The sequence below is a fragment of the Plecotus auritus genome (assembly GCF_963455305.1).
Source record: "Plecotus auritus genome assembly, chromosome: 2".
Taxonomy (NCBI): domain Eukaryota; kingdom Metazoa; phylum Chordata; class Mammalia; order Chiroptera; family Vespertilionidae; genus Plecotus; species Plecotus auritus.
Window position 1 is genome coordinate 98,301,768 of NC_137771.1, and position 13,486 is coordinate 98,315,253.

Consider the following 13,486-nt stretch of genomic DNA (forward strand, 5'->3'; position numbering starts at 1 on the left):
GACGGGCATCTCTCTCACAATCCAGGACTACTGGCTCCCAACTGCCCACCTGCCAGCCTGATCACCCCCTAACCACTCCCCTGCCAGCCTGATTGATGCCTAACTGCTCCCCTGCCAGCCTGATTGCCCCTAACTACCATCCCCTGCAGGCCTGGACCCCCCAACTGCCCTCCCCTGCCGGCCATCTTGTGGCAGCCATCTTGTGTCTACATGGAGGCAGCCATCTTTGACCACATGGGGGCGGCCATCATGTGTGGTGGAGTGATGGTCAATTTGCATATTATCTCTTTATTATATAGGCTAGCTTGAACTAAAATTAACCTTTAGATACAATCAGCAGGGTAAGCATCCTTGAGAAAGCACATGCTTCTACAAGGTCGGGTCTAAAAGACTAAACAGAGACCCTAGCAAAACACCCAGGGGATCAGACTTATTGGGAAAGTCAAGGTAGGGGCTGCTGCCTTTGGCAAGGTCCCCCCAGTGGCCCCTGACCCTTCAAAGAATCCTCCTTACAGACATTCCAACCAAGTCCCGTGCTTCTCCTACATCCGCCCATGGACAGAAGGGTTTCAGGTTTGATTCCAGTTAAGGGCATGTACCTCAGTTTCAGGCTTGATCCCCAGCCTGGTTGGGCACGTGCAGGAGGCAACCAATCGATGTATCTCTTTCACATCAATGTATCTCTCTCTCTCTCTCTCTCTCTCTCTCTCTCTCTCTCTCTCTCTGCCTGCTTCCACTTCTCTAAAAATCAATGGAAAAAAAAAATATCCTTGGGTGAGGATTAACAAAAAAAAAGAGGAAAGAACATAATCAGTCCTGCATGCTTGGCCCTAGGATTGGTCCAGCATGGTTATCAGATATATATTAGATAGTCTGGATGATGGATGCCAGGTAGATGTCATGTGATCTGGATACATGAACATTCATACTTTAGTATTTCAGAGAGTAATCAGAGTTTTAGGTGAAAGTTCAATGGATATGCAAGCATTGACACAGGACTGCAAAGTTCAAAAGTTTAGTTCCCAGGCTAATTAAAAGAATAGAATTGTTTCTTCACGGCTAAACCTACTTGATTTTAGATCAGGTTTACTATGATGACTGCATTTTATTTCTTTTAGTATTTTTTTTTAAATCCTCACCCAAGAATTTTTTTCCATTGATTTTTAGAGAGAGTGGAAGGGAGAGAGTCAGGCGGGGGAGAGAGAGAAACATCGATGTGAAAGAGACACATCGATTGGTGGCCATCTGCATGTGTTCCAACTGGGGTTGGGGATAGAACCTGCAACCCAGGTACCTGCCCTTGAACAGAAATCGAACCTGAGACTCTTCGATGCTAGTACCAATGCTCAAACCGCTGAGAAACACCGGCCATGGCTGCATTTTATTTCTTTGTGACTAGTAGCCATCCAGGGATCAAAGGTTCTTCATCCCACACCCTTTTACCCTTAATCTCAATAAGCTCATGTTTCTTTGGATGAGGGCTATTCTAGCAAATTCCTTTCTCTGACACCAACTAAAGATTCTGGTCACACAATTTCAATGTGTGAAGCAGGGGTTTTCCCACACCAACAAGCAATTTTTGGACACCAGATGGGTGTCCTACAATTCAACTCAATTCTGACATAATCTACCTGGAAGTAGCATCAGATCCCTTAGGTTAAGGGCCTAGTCCTATACAACTGCTCCTCTTGCCCCAACTTGAGACACCAGTCTGAAGTCCAGGTTGTCACCTGTTCTTCTAACCGACTTGTTACAGTGGTCTCTGCCTTGGGTTTGATCATTTTGCTAGAGTAGCTCACAGGAGGCCACATTGGGGCTGCAGCCACATTTGGGATGACAAATTCCAAACTTCCACTCATGGTTGGTTCTCCCGGCAGCCAGCACCCATCCTTAAGTGCTTTCCAAAAGTCATCTCATCAACCCAGTTGTGGTGGAAAGAGGTTTATTATATATAACAGAACACCCATTTTATCTTTATGGCTCTGAAACTACTTCAGGAGCTAGGGTCAATATACCAAATATTATGAAAAAAGATGCTCCCATTGCTTTTTCTGGTCAGAAAATTTCAAGGATTTGGGGAGCTGTGAACCAGGAACCATGGATAAAGACCAAATATATATGAGAAATGTATTTTGGTCATCTGAATGACTATATATTTATTATAAATCATAGTATCATATATTTAATCAGAAACACAAAATAAAAACATGTTAAAGTATTCATTTTCATATTTTAGATCAGATTTATTATTTACTTATATTTTATGCAACAATATTGTTTATTTGAAATTTTGTTGCTTAATTTAAATATATGAGCTTTCCTCTGCAGATGAGTTTAATGGATATTTTCAGGACTGATTTGGAAGATACATAATATTAAAGAGAATTCTCAGTAGCATTTATAAAAATATATAAATGCTTTTATTGATTTCAGAGATGAAGGGAGAGGGAGAGAGAGAAACATCAATGATGAGAGAATCATTGATCGGCTGCCTCCTGTACGCCCCCTATTGGGGGTCAAGCCCACAACCCAGGCATGTGCCCTGACTGGGAATCGAACCATGACCTCCTGGTTCATAAGTAGATAATCAACCACTGAGCACACCAGCTAGGCTCCAGTAAGATTCTTAATTTAGGATATAATAAAACAGTAGCAGCCCTAGCAGTTTTGGCTCCATGGTTGGAGCGTTGGCCCAAGGACTGAAGGAATCCAGGTTTGATTCCAGTCAAAGGTACATACCTCAGTGACAGGCTCAATCCCCACTCACTGGTCCAGGCACATGCAGGAGGCAACCAATCTATGTGTTTCACATCAATGTTTCTCTTTCTCTGTCTCTCACCCTTCCTTCCACTCTGTCTAAAAATCAATGGAAAAAATATCCTTGGGTAAGGATTAACGAAAAACCAAACAAACAGAACAAAAAGCAATAGTAATGTTTGGTTCAATTTATGTCTTGGTTGATTTATTTATTTTTTTAATGTAAACATTCTTGATTTATTAATTTTCAGAGTAATGACACAAATTCTCCTTGGAATGGAAAACTTGCTTGTCTGGGTTATTCATTCTTTTTTCTCTTTTTCAAAAGTGCATCTCATAGTGGTAACTGCTTTTCTTGGAAGGAATGCTTATTTATTTATTTTTTTTAATATATTTTATTGATTTTTTACAGAGAGGAAAGGGAGAGGATAGATAGCTAGAAACATCGATGAGAGAGATACATCGATCAGCTGCCTCCTGCACACCCCCCACTGGGGATGTGCCCGCAACCAAGGTACATGCCCTTGACCGGAATCGAACCCGGGACCCTTCAGTCCGCAGGCCGACGCTCTATCCACTGAGCCAAACCGGTTCCGGCTGCTTATTTTTTGAGTGGACATTATGATTATAGCACATCATCATAAAGTTATTTTTTTTTTCTTCTCTTTATTTGTGGAACTAAAAAATTGATTCATTTTCGTTTTCTTCCTCACAAATTCTTTTCAGTCTTTTTCCAACCATTGCAGTTGCTAGTCTATCTCCTTGTCAAACTTGCTTTTTATGAAGGCGAGGCGTTCAATGTCCCTAATAGGGTAATTCACTCCTGCAATCTTCATCCCTGTCTATTTCAATGTATTTCCTCTTTAGGGCTTGCCCTGGGGCAGAGTTGAGTTCTTTCCTCATTTGGGCCAGATTTTCTGGATATCTTCCTGAGTTAAAACTTGGCTGGTGCTGAGGGCTGCAGCTCTGGTTTCCACTTCTCCGAGGGCATGCTGTTCAGATTCTTGGAGATTTCCTCCTGTTCTTCATCGCAAGAGTGGTGCATGTCAACTCACTCACCATCCTCATCAGCCACTTCACTAAGACTGGCACTATCCCACCCATGTTCATCGTTTTCAGCATTCTGTTCTTCTTTTTCAGCTTCCAGAATTTCTGTTCCCGGAATGTAATTTTTAGCATCTTATTCTCCATATTTTTATACTATTGCCTCTTCAGAGGACTCTGTAGGCTTACCCCAGAATTTCTTCTGTAACACCTGAGGATTTGGTGTTTGGAAGAGCTGAATCAAAGTTCTATCAAACATCATAACATTCATTTTTTTTTCTTGTTCTTTTATTTTTTAAATTTCTTTATTGATTAAGGTATTGTATATGTGTCCTTATCCCCCCATTTCTCTCCCAAACGTCCCCCCACATGCCCTCACCCCCCTGTTGTCTGTGTCAATTGGTTAGGCTTATATGCATGCATAAATAAATCAACCAAGACTTAAATTGAACCAAACATTACTATTGCTTTTTGTTCTGTTTGTTTGGTTTTTCGTTAATCCTTACCCAAGGATATTTTTTCCATTGATTTTTAGACAGAGTGGAAGGAAGGGTGAGAGACAGAGAAAGAGAAACATTGATGTGAAACACTTAGATTGGTTGCCTCCTGCATGTGCCTGGACCAGTGAGTGGGGATTGAGCCTGTCACTGAGGTATGTACCTTTGACTGGAATCAAACCTGGATTCCTTCAGTCCTTGGGCCAACGCTCCAACCATGGAGCCAAAACTGCTAGGGCTGCTACTGTTTTATTATATCCTAAATTAAGAATCTTACTGGAGCCTAGCTGGTGTGCTCAGTGGTTGATTATCTACTTATGAACCAGGAGGTCATGGTTCGATTCCCAGTCAGGGCACATGCCTGGGTTGTGGGCTTGACCCCCAATAGGGGGCGTACAGGAGGCAGCCGATCAATGATTCTCTCATCATTGATGTTTCTCTCTCTCCCTCTCCCTTCATCTCTGAAATCAATAAAAGCATTTATATATTTTTATAAATGCTACTGAGAATTCTCTTTAATATTATTATTTGGTTGATCTCTCCCCCTCCCCCCACCCTCCCCTACCTTCCCTCAGAGGTTTGACAATCTGAAAGATGCTTCTCTGTCTCTGGATCTGTTTTTGTTCATCAGTCTATATTGTTCATTATATTCCATAAATGAGTGAGATCACGTGATATTTATCTTTCTCTGACTAGCTTATTTCACTTAGCATAATGCTCTCCAGTTCCATCCATACTGTTGCAAATGGTAAGAATTCCTTCTTTTTTACCATAGCGTAGTATTCCATTGTGTAGATGTACCACAGTATTTTAATCCACTCATCTGCTGATGGGCACTTAGGCTGTTTCCAAATCTTAGCTATTGTAAATTGTGCTGCTATGAACATAGGGATGCATATATCCTTTCTGATTGGTGTTTCTAGTTTCTTGGGATATATTCCTAGAAGTGTGATTACTGAGTCAAATGGGAGTTCCATTTCTAGTTTTTTGAGGAAACTCCATACTGTTCTCCACAGTGGCTGCACCAGTCTGCATTCCCACCAGCAGTTGCAGTTGCGGTTGTAGTTGCACTTGCTAGTTTCCCCAAATTCAAAAAGGTTCCTTTTTCTCCGAATCCTCACCAACACTTGTTGTTTGTTGATTTGTTGATGATAGCCATTCTGACAGGTGTGAGATGATACCGCATTGTCATTTTAATTTGCCTCTCTTGGATAATTAGTGACTTTGAGCATGTTTTCATATGTCTCTTGGCCTTCCTTCTGTCTTCTTTCGAAAAGTATCTATTTAGGTCCCTTGCCCATTTTTTGATTGGATTGTTTATCTTCCTTTTGTTAAGTTGTGTGAGTTCCCTGTAAATGTTGGAGGTTAAACCCTTATCGGTGATAACATTGGCAAATATGTTCTCCCATGCAGTGGGCTTTCACGTTGTTTTGTTGATGGTTTCCTTTGCTGTGCAAAAGCTTTTTATTTTCATGTAGTCCCATTTGTTTATTTTCTCTTTAGTTTCCATTGCCCTAGGAGCAGTATCAGTGAAGAAATTCCTTCGGCATATGTCTGAGATTTTGCTGCCTGTGGACTCCTCTAGTATTTTTATGGTTTCCTGTCTTATGTTTAAGTCCTTTATCTTTTTTGAGTTTATTTTTGTGTATGGTGTAAGTTGGTGGTCTAGTTTCATTTTTTTTTATGTATCTGTCCAATTTTCCCAACACCATTTATTGAAGAGCCTGTCTTGACTCCATTGTATGTTCATGCCTCCTTTGTCAAATATTAATTTGGCACAGTGGTTTGGGTCAATTTCTGGGTTCTCTATTCTATTCCACTGATCTATATATCTGTTCTTGTGCCAGTATCAGGCTGTTTTGAGAACAGTGGTTTTGTAATACAGCTTGAAATCTGGTATTGAGATCCCACCTACTTTGTTCTTCTTTCTCAGGATTGCTGTGGCTATTCGGGGTCTTTTTTTATTCCAGATAAATTTTTGGAGAGTTCTTTCTAGGTCTGTGAAATATGTCATTGGTATTTTAATGGGGAGTGCATTGAATCTATAGATTGCTTTGGGTAGTACGGACATTTTAATGATGTTGATTCTACCAATCCATGAACATGGTATGTCCTTTCATCTGTTTATGTCTTCCTCTATTTCTTTTTTCAGTGTCCTGTAGTCTGCTTATAGGTCCTTTACCTCTTTAGTTAAGTTTATTCCTAGGTGTCTTAATTTTTTTTGGAGTGATGGTAGATGGGATTGCTTTTTTAGTCTCTCTTTCTGTAAGTTCATTATTGGTGTATAGAAATGCTATAGATTTCTTGGCATTAATTTTGTATCCTGCTACATTGCGGAATTCTTTTTAAGTCTAATAATTTTTTGATGGAGTCTTTACGATTTTCTATGTACAGTATCATGTCATCTGTGAATAAGGACAGTTTTACTTCTTCTTTTCCAATTTGGATGTTTTTTATTTCTTCTTCTTGTCTGATAGCAATGGCTAGTACTTCCAGTACTATGTTGAACAGGAGTGAAAAGAGTGGGCATCCCTGTCTTGTTCCTGTTCTTAGGGGAAATGGTTTAAGTTCTTGTCCATTGAGTATGATGTTGGCTGTGGGTTTGTCATATATGGCTTTTATTATGATGAGATATGATCCTTCTATTCCCACATTGCTGAGAGTTTTTATCAAGAAAGGGTGTTGGATTTTGTCAAATGCTTTTTCTGCATCAATTGATATGACTATGTGGTTTTTAGCCCTCAATTTGTTTATATGATGTATCACGTTTATTGATTTGTGGATATTGTACCATCCTTGCATCCCTGCGATAAATCCTACTTGGTCATGGTGTATGATCCTTCTGATGCACTGTTGGATCCAATTTGTTAGAATTTTTGTTGAGGATTTTGGCATCTACATTCATGAGGAATATTGGCCTATAATTCTCTTTCATTGTGTTGTCTTTATCTGGTTTTTGTATTAGGGTGATGCTGGCTTCATAGAATAAGCTTGGAAGTGTTCCTTCCTCTTGAATTTTTTGAATAGTCTGAGGAGGATAGGTTTTAGTTCTTCCTTTAATTTTTGGTATAACTCCCTTGTGAAGCCATCTGGCCCCAGGCTTTTGTTTGGTGGAAGCTTTTTGATGACTGCTTCAATTTCTTCCATAGTTATCGGCCTATTGAGATTTTTAGAATCTTTCTGATTGAGTTTGGAAGGTTTTATTTTTCTAGGAATATGTCATTTCCTCCAGGTTGTCTAGTTTGTTGGAATAGAGTTGTTCAAGTATTTTTTAACAATCTTTTGTATTTCTGTGGGGTCTGTTGTTATTTTGTCTCTATCATTTCTGATTTTGTTTATTTGAGTTGTCTCTCTTTGCTTCTCAGTGAGCCTGGCTAGAGGTTCATCAATCTTGTTTATCCTTTCAAAGAACCAGCTCTTGGTTTTATTGCTCTTTTGTATTGTTTTTTTGGTCTCTATGTCATTTATTTCTGCTCTGATCTTTATTATCTCCTTCCTTCTGCTCACTCTGGGCTTTTCTTGTTGCTCTCTTTCTAATTCTTTGAGTTGTAGAGTTAGATGGTTTACTACCATTTTTTCTTGTTTTTTGAAGTAGGCCTATAGAGCTATAAACTTCCCTCTCAGAATTGCTTTCATTGTGTCCCATAGATTTTGGATTGTTGTTTTTTTATTGTCATTAGTTTCCAGGATGTTTTTAATTTCTTCTTTGATCTCATTGGTAACCCAATCATTATTTAATAGCGTGCTATTCAGCTTACAAGTGTTTGAGTTTTTTGGATTGTTTTTATTGTAGTTTATTTCTAATATTATGCCATTGTGTTCTGAGAAGATGCTTGTTATGATTTCAGTCTTCTTGAATTTGGGGAGACTTTGCTTGTGACACAATATGTGGTCTATTTTTGAAAATGTCCCATGTGCACTTGAGAAGAACGTATATTCCGCGACTTTGGGGAGAAATGTTCTGAAGATGTCAATTAAGTCCATCTGATCTAGTGAGTCATTTAGGATTGATGTTTCTTTGCTCATTTTTTGTCTAGAGGATTTATTCAGTGATGTCAGTGGTGTATTAAAGTCCCCTACTATGATTGTATTGTTGTCGGTCTCTCCCTTGATATCTTCCAGGAGTTTTTATATGCATTTGGGTGCTCCTGCATTGGGTGCATATATGTTTATCAGGGTTATATCCTCTTGTTGTATCAATACCTTTAGTATTATGAAGTGGCCTTCCTTATCTCTTGTTATGGCCTTCACTTTGAGGTCTATTTTGTCAGATATAAGTATTGCTACCCCTGCTTTTTTTTCATTTCCATTTGTCTGAAAGATATTTTTCCACCCCTTCACTTTCAGCCTGTGTGAGTCCCTTGTTCAGAAGTGGGTCTCTTGTAGAGAGTATATATATGGGTCATGTTTTTTTCTCCATTCAGCCACTCGATGTCTTTTGATTGGAGCATTTAGTCTGTTAACATTTAAAGTTATTATTGAAAGGTACTTGTTTGTAGCCATTTCTATTTTTTGTGCCTGTGTTCCTTCTTACCTTTTTATTTCTTCTTTTTACAGCATTCCCTTTAGCATTTCTTGCATTGCTGTCTTGGTAGGATAAATTCCCTTAGCCTTTTTTTGTTTGTGAAGCTCCTGATTTCCCCTTCAATTTTGATTGATAGTCTTGCTGGATAGAGTATTCTTGGATTCAGTCCTTTTCTTTTGCATCACTTTGTATATCTCCTTCCATTCCCTTCTATCTTGATGTGTTTCTGTTGAGAAATCATTTGATAATCTGATGGAGGATCCTTTGTAGGTAACTCTCTGTCTCTCTTTTGTAGCCTTTGAGATTCTCTCTTTGTCATTAACATTTGCCATTGTAATTATGATGTGTCTTGGTGTGGGTCTTTTGGGATTCACCTTGTTTGGGGCTCTCTGTACCTGTGTAACTTTTTTCTTGCACATATCAGGGAAGTTTTCTGTCATTGTTTCTTCAAATAGATTTTCTAATCCTTGCTGCTCTTCTTGTCCTTCTGGCAGTCCTATTATACATATGTTACTTCATTTTACATTGTCCCAAAACTCCCTTAGGCTCTCCTCCTGCTTTTTAATTTTTTTCTCCAGTTGCTGTTCAGATTGGGCTTTTTCTGTACTTTATCTTCTAACTCACTAATTCAGTCCTCTGCTTCTTCTAGTCTACTGTTGAAACCTTCCATGGTGTTTTTTATTATAGCTATATCAATTTTGATTTCTTCCTGATTTTTGCATAGGTTGTTGATTTTCTCGTCCTTCCGGTGTATGAACTGTACGACCATTACTCTGAATTCTTTTTCTGTCATATTGCATGCTTCTGTTTCACTTATTTCCTTTCTTGGCAATTCCTCCTTTTCTTTCCTCTGGGGGTTGTTTTGTTCTCTCCTCATTCTGATTATCACCAGAAGGTTCAAATGTCGAGTTGCAGGGGCCTGGGCCGTGTGCAGTGGGAGCTTTGCACCCCCCGAGTGTCACTGAAGAGCTCTGACACCAAGACGTGTGGCTACTGTGGGTTGGTGGGAGCCAGGCTTGCTCAGGATCAGAGTCACCTGCACTTAGTGTGGCCTCATGTGCACACCTAGAATTAGGGACCATGCTTGCACCACGCAGAAACAGAGGCCACGCTGGCATGTGCCAAAAATCAGAGTCCCCTAGTGTGTGTCAGGAGTCAGAGACCCCCTGTGTTTGCGCCAAGAATTGAGTATTAGAGTCTCTGTTGCTTGGTGCAGTTACCCACTGAGAATCAGGATCCCTGTGTGTGCATGCACCAAGAATTGGAGTCACTGGATTTTAGTGTGAGTGCACTGAGACTCAGGGATCCAAGGCGCATGCGATGAGAAACAGAGTCAAGTCACTGGTGCTCAGTGCTGCCTCTTGCGTGGAGAATCAGGGTCCATGGACTGGGTTGCACAGTAGCACTGTGTTGGCAGAGGTCCACCCCTGCCCTGTGGTAAACAGCCTTCCATGTGCACTTGCCCTGAATCAAAATCAGGTGGCACTGCCGCCCAGTGTGGGTGTGAAGTCAGGTCACACGGGTGTGCATTGTGGGAAACAAACTTCCCGTGTCTGTGCACCCAGACTCATATTTAGCATAGCCTCCCTGCTTGGGTGCGGGGTCTGGTCACTGGAAACAAACTCCCCAGGTTCGCGCCCCCAGGCTCAAATTCAGTGCTGTCTCCCTGTGTGGGTGCAGGATTTGGTCGCAGAAAACAATCTGCCCAAGGTTGCGCACCTAGGCTCAAATTCAGCACAGCCTCCCTGCCTGGGCGCGGAGTCTGGTCGTGGGAAACAAACTTCCTGTGTCCGCACACCCAGGCTCAAATTCAGATAGAGCTGCCACTGCTGTGTGTGGGCAGAAAGCCTGTGTGTGCAGAGAGGGTCTGGCAGTTCCTATGCCACTGTCCCAGGGCTGGCAGGGAGGTGGGGCTTGGTTCTGTGACTCACAGAAATCTGCGGCCAGGGTGCCTGGAGTCTTGGTGTCCCTGGGTCTGCAGCTGTGGTCTCAGGTCTTTTATCCTAGTGGCTGTGGGGTCCCGTTTTGTGACTGAGACCAGATTGGGTAGTGGTGAGGCTAGGATCCTAGTCTCAAGCAGTTCTATTCTTCAAGATGGCGCAGTCTCTGTGCCGGTGGTGTCCTCCCCAGAGTGTTTGCAGTGGCAGCGGGGTTTCACCATCTAAGACTGCCCAGGTTGGTAGCCCCTTGGAAGACCTGCAGGATCTAACTATCCCTATTTCACTCACAAACACACTCACACACATCCACACACCCCTCTATCGCTCCCTCACTCTCTCACACACTCTCCCTCCCTACCTTCTTGCCAGTCGCCATCTTTCTCTCATCATAACATTCTTATCTTTGTGTGATTTATACCGAGTCAGGTCTTGGAGAAGTTCTTTAGTCTTGGCTAGAGGACATAAAGCTATTATCTCCTTCATAGCATTGAGTCCCACTGTCATGGTTTCCCCAGAGTTCTTGTGGGTAACAAAATTGTTGGCCACAGCCAAAGGCAATGATTGAATACTAAGTGACGCGATGCTTGTGCAGCAAACAGATGGATCTTTCTTACTTCTCTTTGGTGGGTTGCAGAAAACTTTGCACAAAGAGATAGAAGTTGAAGAGAAAAAGCTTGTGAATTCCCACCAATCTGTAAATGAGGTCCAAGAGCATCATCTTCACTTTAAATCTCTCCTTAGAGCTCTCTAGCTGCTTTAGTAGTTTTTCTGCAAAATCTTGGGGGTCATGAATCAAGTGAATAGCTAAAAAGTTAAACACCTCTTTTTTTCTTCTCCTTTTGTTTCTTGCACACTTCCATGGCTTTTTCCAACGTTTCCTTATGTTTAAAGCTTTTCTTCCCTGTGGCAAACTGCACTAGCAGGTCTCTTGCTATTGGTCCTTCATCTTCAGATGCTGAGTCTCTGTCTTGTTTCTCCTCTTTATCTTTCCCAAGGAAGAATGTCAAAACAGCAACATGTATCATGGTGATCTTAGACAAACATGCCGTTGTGATCACATAGAAATTCCTGACATCATTCCAGATGTTTCTTCTGTAGAGTCCAATTATCATATCCAAAGATACTTTGGTTTTAGTTGCATTGCTGTCTTTTAACATGGTGCATATGAAATTTTGCAACACTACTTTCACTTTATTCTTCTTGTGCTTTGCATTTATATTCTTTTTTTAAAATATATTTTTATTGATTTTAGAGAGGAAGAAAGCGGGGGGGAGAGAGAGAGAAGGAGAGAAACATCAAAGATGAAAGAGAATAATTGAACAGCTGTCTCCTGCATGCCCCTACTCGGGATTGAGCCCACAACCCAGGCATGTGCCCTTGACAAGAATCAAACCTGGGAACCTTCAGTCCACAGACCGACACTCTATCCACTTAGCCAAACTGGCTAGGGCTGCATTTATATTCTTGATATCAGTCCATGTATAAAGTCTTTCACAGAAGCATGGCAACACAGAAGTTCGAAGAAGAGTTCTAGCAATTTGATGGATTGATGAAATTCTTATTTCTCAACAAGATCAAAGCTTTGCAAAATGTCATTAGAAGATCTGGATGCAAGACAGTGTGATTGTAGGAGAGAAGATCTTTCAACTCTTGAAGAAAGTTATTTAAATGTTCTGGGTAGCAGTGATCAATCTATTCCATAAAGATCACCAGCTATGCCAATTCTTTGCTGGGTTTATTTGGTTGTAATCTGAAATTCTCCACATTGAATTTGTAGTTATTATACTGCTGTAGAAAGTCCTCCACGTAGGCTGGTCCCACTTGATCAGATTCTGTAACTGCTCAGGTTGCTGGGCAGCTTGTTGTTTCTGTTGGACATATTGGCTGCTGACTGGCTCCATGGAGAGAAGTTTTAAAAAACCTGCACTGCTGGCAGCTACCAAACATCCCAGCTGCGGCTGGGAATGGAGTGTGACCAGAAGTCCGCCCCACCCCACACACACACGCTGCCCCAACGCTCAGCAGGTGGTGTTATCTTGGCTCTTGGTTGATTTAAATTCATGCTAATTATAACTGAAAGGGAACTCTGGTTTCATCAGGAGGCAGACCATACTTTTAATGATCATATATTTCAAATTTTTAGAAAGAACAGAAAAACAGTAATATTTTTCCAAAACCCTAAGACCTTAGCTCTTTGAAGAGAGGCCTGTGTCTTAGTTTTCATAGGCTCAGAAGCTAGAGAGAGAGGAGCGGAAGTTGAGGGAAAGCATTTGCTCCCCATTTAATTGTGAGATAATTGAGGACAAGGAACTTTAACCAGTCAGGGTCATAACTTCAGATTTTCTGTACCCTTATGGAATACATTTTGCTCTCCTAAGCTGCTTCCTAATAGACCATGTTTCTTCCGATACCGTGTTTTCCCCAAAATAAGACATCCTCTGAAAATAAGACCTACTTACAGGTTTCCTTCTGAGTGAAATATAAGGCATCCCCCCAAAATAAGGCCCCCAGGCTCTGTCTCAGAATGAAAATTAATTTACAGTAAACTGGTCACTAGAGCCGCCCCGACTGGCGTCTAGCAACCAGTGACGTTACGCTGAGTCCTGACGTCACTGCTGTGTGGAGGCGGAGCGGAGGTCGGAGTGAGCGGTGAGCGCGGGGCGGGAGAGAGGAGGAGACTCACAGATGCGTGTAGAAGAACAGGAGGATTAGAGCGGACAGGA

The 13,486-nt window shown here is 41.3% G+C and overlaps 1 pseudogene across 1 annotated transcript; it reads right to left on the reverse strand.

Annotated features, from left to right (window-relative positions):
• Window positions 1–3,327: 3,327 nt before the first annotated feature.
• Window positions 3,328–12,642, reverse strand: LOC308241153 (protein SDA1 homolog; annotated as a pseudogene). Its single transcript has 3 exons — window positions 12,334–12,642; window positions 11,122–11,990; window positions 3,328–4,049 (listed from the first exon to the last, which is right to left on the reverse strand). The product of its transcript is annotated as a protein SDA1 homolog (transcript).
• Between the last annotated feature and the right edge of the window lie 844 nt (window positions 12,643–13,486).